Source organism: Panthera uncia (genome assembly GCF_023721935.1).
Source record: "Panthera uncia isolate 11264 chromosome C1 unlocalized genomic scaffold, Puncia_PCG_1.0 HiC_scaffold_3, whole genome shotgun sequence".
Taxonomy (NCBI): domain Eukaryota; kingdom Metazoa; phylum Chordata; class Mammalia; order Carnivora; family Felidae; genus Panthera; species Panthera uncia.
The window spans coordinates 37,720,569-37,728,887 of NW_026057584.1; positions in this window are offsets into that span (position 1 = coordinate 37,720,569).

Below are 8,319 nucleotides of genomic sequence, written 5' to 3' on the forward strand. Positions count from 1 at the left end.
TCACAAACAATTAGACCTCAATGAGGAAAATGAAACTTGAATAAAAAATTCAAAACACTTGAAAACCTGGTGACGTTTAGCCACTGGTACCTATAGTAGGTTACATATATAATATGCAAGTGCATACTCAGCATAATTTTGATCACCAAATGTGATTACACATTTGGGAGGAAAATCAGCTAGCACTAACAGGATCACCAAGGAAGAACTGTTCATGTGCTTAAATATCTAGGGCATCACTACTCAAAAGTGCAGTTTGGAGATCAGCAGCATGGTGTCACTTGGGAGTTTAGGCTTCACCACAAACCCACTGAATGAGCATCTACATTTTAGTAAGATCCTCAGGTGATTTATACATTCATTTAAGTTTGAGAAGTGATCGTCTAGGAGACCCCTCCACTCCCAATGTAGTAAGGATATGGTTAATAAGAGAGATGGAAATACCTATTGAGGTATGGAAGTAAGTGGGCCTAATGACACACAAGAGGTGGTCAGGATACTCTCAGGATGGTACATTACTGAAACCTAGGTGAAATCAAAAGGGAAGGAACAAAAGGAGAAATTTTGTTTTTGTGTAAAATCAATTGCTTTTTAAAACAATAAGCCTGTGCTGAGGACTAAAAACTTGTGTCCCCCAAGACTCATATGTTGAAACTAATCCCTAATGGGATGGCATTAGGAGATGGAACCTTTGGGAAGTGATTAGGTCCTAGGGTTGGAGTCCTTGTGAATGGGATTGGTGCCCTCATAAGAGATGTGAGAGCTGACGCTTTCTCTCTACCCTCTGCCTTGTCAGGAAAAGATGGCCACCTGTAAACCAGGAAGCAGGCAGGCCTGCCCTCACCAGACACTGGATCTTGCTGGCTCCTTGATCTTGGACTTCTCAGGCTCCAAAACTGTGAGGAATGTTTGTTTAAGCCGCCCAGTCTATGGTGTCTGTTACATTCTGCTATAGCAACCTGAACTAAGGCTGGTTAGGTCAATGCAGTTAACAAATGTATATCCACATTGCTTCTCCTCCTACTGACTAGTTGACACTGGTTGGAGAACTGTGGACCGAAGAGATGGAGGTCATTCTCGAGCGGCCTGTATGAGCTAGGCCAGAGCCACAGGGCTTATTAATAATCTTCTCCCTGGGGGCACCTGGGTGGCTCAGTTTGTTGAGCGTCCAACTCGATTTCGGCTTGGGTCATGATCTCACAGGGTGTGGGTTTGAGCCCCACGTCAGGCTCTGCGCTGACAGCGTGGAGCCTGCTTGGGATTTCTCTCTCCCTCTCTCTGTGCCCCTCCCCCTGCTCGCACTCTTTCTCCCTCTCAAAATAAGTAAATAAAAAAAAAAAAAGAATCCTCTCCCTGCCTTTACCATGTCCCAAGGGAGGAAGAGAACAAGGAGTCAACAAAGTATAGGCTTACCAGTTGGCTCTGGAGTTTGTCATATCCAAGTTATAAATCCAAGTCCTGGATTCACACTTAGTGACTTTGTGACCTTGGGCAAGTTATTTGACTTCTGTCTGCTTCAGTTTCCTAATTTGTAGAAGAGGGATAATGACACCTATTTTAATAATTGGTGGTCCTTGTGAAGATTAACTGAGATAATGCCTCTAAGGCAAAATGCTTAAGCATAGTGCTTAATAAATGCTGTTGATATATTGTTTTTATTATCATGAGGGAAGAGAGCTCGGTTGTGATTGCTGAAATCAGAGAGATTGGTAGGTGGCTTGAGAAGAAATACTTTGGAAACAAACTCTTGAAGACATAAGAGAAGAAACTCATCAAGGATATAAGAGTGCCTGATAGTATTGCAGGGTATTCTCTAGTATTGCTTAACAGCCCAGGTAGATGGAGAAGGTACTGGGTTGGATTGGTCTGCAGGTGCAGCAGAAGTGAGAGGATTAGGGGGTTGGCCTGACTGCAGTTGAAGTCTTGAAAGTACAGATTTGCTGTTCAAATCTTCAAATTATTTGAGAAAGAACTGGTATCACTCAGCAGTTAGAAGAACACTCTTCAAATTTTATTTTTCTGGAGATAGGTGCATGATTCTGCCTCAACTACTTTCATGAGATATGCAGCCCAACATATTTTTATTTTCTTATGGGCAGTTTTACATTTTTGTCACATTCAATAATCTTGAACAAATGGCCTATTTGGCTTTTGAGTTTATGAAATCATACCTTTAAGGGGATTTGAGAAATGTATTCTCAAGTGTATAAACAGTATCTGCAACTTAAGTCACAAGGACTTTAGTGGTTGATTTGTTTGTTTGACATTCATCTATTTACTAAGTTCCAACTATTACTAAACCAGTTGCTATAAGTACAGTTGAAAAGGTCTTTCCCTGAAAGATAGTGGAGAAAATGTCTAAGTAACATTAATAGAGGAGATAATGCCAAAAGAAAGCTGCAGGTCAAGTTCTCAGTTCAGAGGACAGAGTTTCCTTCATGTTGGAGAAGGAGGAGAGTGTGTGGTTAGGAGGGAGCTTGAGGAAGGCGCATTTGAATTTAATTTTTGAGGAAAAGTTAGAGTTCAATGGTGTTGCAAGGGAAGGATGAAGAACATTGACAAAGTAGCGGAAGCTTGGGTTGTGTCTAAGAAAGTGTGGGTGGGTGGGCAGCCCTAGGGATAGTAAATGGTGGAAGATTGGATGTAGCCTCAAGAAAAGAGGTCCAAGTACGTGGTGTGTCTGTTCATATCGGAATCTCCACCACTAAGAAAAGTTCCACCCTTACTTGGAACCCAATACACCTTTATTGAACAAATGAATGAATGAAATATATATTGGCTTCAGTTTATGGAAAGCTTCCAAGGCCATTCTTTAAACTTTATAGGCATTGAGTAATCACTAATATTTCAGCATTCATTTATTCCATAAATATTTATTGAAGTTTTTAAAGTAGGGAAATATGAATTGAATCATGGTATGGGGAGATTAATATCCCTAGGTTCATTTCCTTGATCCAAAGCATAGGTTTATATAAGGAGCTTATCCAGCAAGTGTTCTCAGGGCAGAATTAGTTCAAAGAAGACCCTTAGGCTGATTAAATCATTCCCCCCACCCAACACACTTCTTTTCCCTCCTTCGCTGTGACACTGTGGTTTTTGGTCATTGCCTCAACACTAGCCCACCACTGCAGAATATGGGCCAATTGTGGAAGGAATCAATACCAAGCTGGCTTTGTGTTCTTCAAATTACTTGCTTGTTAGCTTCTTTCCCTAGAAGTCTAATACTTTGGGGGCTCTGGAGGGTGTTAGAAAAATGATTATTTTATGTCACAAAGAGATCTAGAATATTCTGAATATGTCCCGGGGGAAATGGTAAATAGCAAACCTTCCAAAGATCATGGCTAATTTGACTTGCAGACCGAGAGTCTTCCTGGACATTTTCCACACGAAGTGTTGGGATGGATGAGCTGTCAGTGTTCTTCTTGGAGTGTGGCACTACAGCTCTCTGGCCAGCCACCCCACAAGATCATGTGTACATGTCATAACAAGGTAAGGAAACAGAAGCGGTTAATGCTCTGCAAATGCCAATGATATTTCTCTGTCTCCATCTGAAATTATACATGGATCCTACTTTTAATATTTCTCTTAGAGAAAAAAAAATCCTCTTTTTGCTCTAATAAGGAAAAGAAGTTTGTAATTAGATGCTAATTATATCATTCATCTCTGTTCAAGAAGTGTTATTAATGGAGGTTGAGTTATTTTAGTCCTTTAGATGCAGTTACTGAGTTCAGTCCTCAGCAATTTACCATGGCATACCTGAATTCTCTCTGTCCACTCAAGGGTTTCAAGCAACTGGGACTTCTAGGGGAAAAAACAGTGGCCTGAAAAGGGATGGATGCTAGCTGATTATTACTTAATATTACCTTGTATAAAAACTAAAAGGGCACAGGGGCACCTGGGTGGCTCAGTCAGTTGACCATCTGACTGTTGATTTCAGCTCAGGTCATGATCCCAGGGTCGTGGAATTTAGCCCCACATTGGGCTCTGTGCTGAGCGTAGAGCCTGCTTAAGATATTCATTCTCTCTCTCTCTCTCTCTCTCTCTCTCTCTCTCTTTTCCTCCCTCCCTCCCTCTCCCTCTCTCTCTCTCCCCTTCTCTTCCTCCCCCTCTGCCCCTTTCCCCTGCTCACACTCTCTCCTTCTCTAAAATAAAAATACATACATATATACATAAAAGGGCACGAAGACAAACCCTCTGAATGCAGTGCTGTTTTCTTGTGTGCTGAAATTTTTGTCTTGCTAGTTTTAACAAGAATCACTTGATTAACAGGGGCCTAGCAGAGAGAAGACAATTGGAATCATTCCTGACTTTGGCAAGATCCTAAAACTGTGAGGTATGGGCAAATAAAGAATGTTGCCATGATTAGAACCTTGGTGTTCAAAAAGAAAAATTATGAAGCCTATATTCTTCAATGAGCAACTTAACAATGCCTTACATTTGATTAGTGCTTTATAATTTCCAAAACACTTTAGCATCTATTTGCTCGTTTGTTCCTCACAACAACCTTATGAGGTAGATTTATTGTGCCCATTGTACAGAGGAGAAAATTTAGGCTCAGTGAGGTTAAGTGGCAGTGTCATTATGTGAATCATGGCTGGTCTGACTCCAAGCTGATGCTCTTTCTACTGATGCATCTGTTCAGTGTTATTTTTAACTATTGAAGTAAGTTTTGATCTTGTTGTTCAGCACTAATGAGAAATACAGTATGTCGTAATTTTTTTGTTTTTGGAGGGGTGTCATTTTCTTACCAAAATCCTTTAGGACTGATAAAGTCAAAGAAGTCACTAGGAGATCAGGAGAATGGAAAACCTTATTATAGAGTATAGAACTAAATGCATATTTAATGTTTGATAGAGGATGAACTAAAAGGAAAGAAAAAAATAATGGAAAACTTTGCCAAAAGGCTGTCCAAAGGGAAAACATATGACTCATTGAAAGATGAAGCACTACATGGAAATGAGCTAAATAATGGAGGTCTGTAAATGATTAATGCCTTGGTGCGTGTGTATTCCGACAAAGACAAAAAAGGCCTTCGTGAAGTGAAGCAATATGCCCAGCACTGAGGGAAAGTAGGGGAAATGAGCACTAAGTTTTAAGGATCTCCCACAGGTTGAATTTTCAAATGCCATGGATGATCACTGGGTTTCTTTTCACTTGGTATTTCTTTCTATTGTCTTGTGAACAGCAGCTCTGATGATGTGCAAATCTTTATGGACTAATTGATGGCTCCCTTTCCCCATTCGGGTCTTAAGATAGCTAAGTTGAGTCCTAAGTTAGCTAGCAAAATATTTTATCTTTTGTGAATGGAATGCATGCAGAACACAGGGCAATGGCTGGCATCTTAGGATTTCCTGCTCAAATGGCCACCTCAGAAATTCCATTTGCTCTCCTTTGTCTTGACCTGGCCCAGCTACACTCTCAGGCAGTGAGATGAAGCGACTCCCGGCCAGCTGTTGTTCAGCACAGGAGGCGGCAACTGGGCTGCTGAGATTAAGCTCGGCACACAGTTCAGTTCCCCTCTTGCTGGGGCCTGAACTTGCCACTCTCTTCTGGGCCTCCCTGCCCTGGCACATACGGTTGCTGCTATCTGGTAAAGGCCTTTACTTCCTTCTTCATTCGGCTGGATCCTGCTCTTTGGGAATGGGCCCCTTTTACTTCATTTGGAACCCACTGGTTAAGGTGCTGCATTGATGTGCTCCCCAGCACCTGGTGCCCACACGCCCCTTCTCGCTCTGTGTGAAAGTTGTCCGTTTGCTCATGTGTCTTCCCCAGTGGTCTGTGAATGGCGTGAGCCCATGGATGGGGCCCAACACTTGTCTGCTGCTCAGTGCACGCGTGCCGAGGAACTCAGTGAGTGACAGCCCTCTTGAATTATTTCAGACAGTTGTATGAAGGCAGGCACATTTCTAAACAAATAATTCTTTGGTATTAATTCACAAGATGTGAGAATATCCTGTGTCATGTGATTGAGGAAATCATTGCTATTCTATGAAAAGCTTTGTTTAAAAAAATTCTATTTCCTGTAACATTCTTAGCGTCTGACAGGGGGCAGCAGAGCCCATGAAAACAAAAGTTGGCTGCTTTTACCTGGTGGTTTGCAAAACTTTGGAGCCAGACCTTTAACAATATTCAGCAAAAACCAGCCCTTGATATTTGATAAACCTCGCTGTTGAATTAAGACTTTAAGGTAAAGGCTAGCTTTTATTAATTCAGTATGCTTTGAAGGCACTACAAAGTATTTACTGGGTTTTTTTTAAGGGAAAACTGTTGATTATTTTTTAATGCAAATAACCATATCCCTCACTTTATTACTGAGTAGGAAAAATTCACTCTTCTTCCTATGTGTTTCTCCTTTACTACTTACATAGAACACTTTACTTCAGACACCTCCGATCACCAAATGTGTATGGGTTTTTCCCCCACCAAGCAATTCTCTGTGACACCAGCTAGATGCCCTATAATTCAGTTCATTTCTGACACTACCTACCATGAATTAGCATAGATCCCACAGGTTAAGGATTCAGTCCCACAAGACATGCCCCTCTTTATTATTTTATTTTATTTTATTTTATTAAAAAATTTTTTTTCAATGTTTATTTACTTTTGAGAGACAGAGAGCATGAGCAGGGGAGGGGCAGAGGGAGACAGAGACACAGAATCCAAACCAGGCTCCAGGCTCTGAGCTTCAGCAGAGAGCCTGATGCGGGGCTTGAACTCACAGACCGTGGGATGGTGACCTGAGCCGAAGTTGGACGCTCAACCGACTGAGCCACCCAGGCACCCCTAGACATACCCCTCTTTAGATGCCAGATTCAAGTCCCACATTGTTACTGTATTTCTGACCTATTGGCTATAAATCAAGGTTCCCACAAACCCCTCCTTGGGTTCAATAATTTGCTAATGTGGCTTACAGAACTCAGGGAAACACATCTACTGGTTTATGTATTTATATTTTTTAATGTTTTTATTTTTATTTTTGAGAGAGAGAGAAAGAGACAGCATGTAAGTGAGGGAGGGACAGAGAGAGAGGGAGACACAGAATCTGAAGCAGGCTCCAGGCTCTGAGCTGTCAGCAGAGAGCCTGATGTGGGGCTTGAACTCACAGACCGTGGGATCGTGACCTGAGCCGAAGTCAGATGCTTAGCCAACTGAGCCACTCAGGTGCCCCCATCTACTGATTTATTATAAAAGGGTGTGATAAAGGATACAGATGAACATCCAGATGGAAGAGATGCATGGGGCAAGATATGTGGGAAGGGGCATGAAGCTTCTGTACCTGCTCCCAGAGCATCACTCTCCCGGCACCTCCACGTGTTCACCAACCTGGAAGCTCCCCAAGCCCCATGCCTTTGGGATTTTCATGGAGGTTTCATCATCCATGGAACCATGATCAATCATTAACTCCATTTCTGGCCCCTCTCCACTTCCTGGAGGATAGGGAATGGGGCTGAAATTACATATCCAATCATGGCTTGGTCTTTCTAATGACCAATCCCTATTTAGGAGCCCAACAAACATTGCATCGTTAGAACAAAAGATGCTCCTATCATCCAGGAAATGCCAAGGGATAAAAGAACTGTGTGCCAGGAACTAGAGTCAAAGACCAAATATTACAGCAAAAGATGTTCCTAGTGCTTTTATCACTTAGGAAACTACTAGAGTTTTAGGAGTTCTGTGCCAGGAACAAAGGGCAAAGGCCTATATATATTTTTTCCATTATTTCACAATTACAAGATCTTAAAAATGGTGGATGCTTATTTTTTGCCAGTGACTTATAAAATGATTCTAAGGCATGAGACCTTTCCAGTTGGTATTAGGGAGAATGTCAAGATTTGTAAATTATTACCAGATGCTGGGGCTACCCTTCCCTTACCCCAACTTGGGGAAAAAAAGACATAAAGTAAATAAGAAAAAACACAAAATAATGAAAGCAACTGAGATAATAAATACAGCAAATGATCAGAACCAAAATTGTCCCTCCCCTACTCATCATGACATGAGTCCTTGGGTGCCGGTCCCATGCCTCTTACACCTTTCTGTCTAGTAACCATTGCATGGCCTGGCATGTGGCAGGCAGGCACTCAGCAAACTTGTGTGGTATTAAACAAACACTCTGGGCTGATCATATGTAACTTCTCCACTGGAGTTCCTGAGTTGTATATCACATTTAGTTGTCTCAGAGATACATAGGGGTGAGGAATTTCACTCCGAAACATGATCACCATGGGCATGTACTATCCCGGGTCTAATTTTAGGGACTCTGTCAATGTGTCTTCCTTCCTTCCTTCCTTCCTTCCTTCCTTCCTTCCTTCCTTCCTT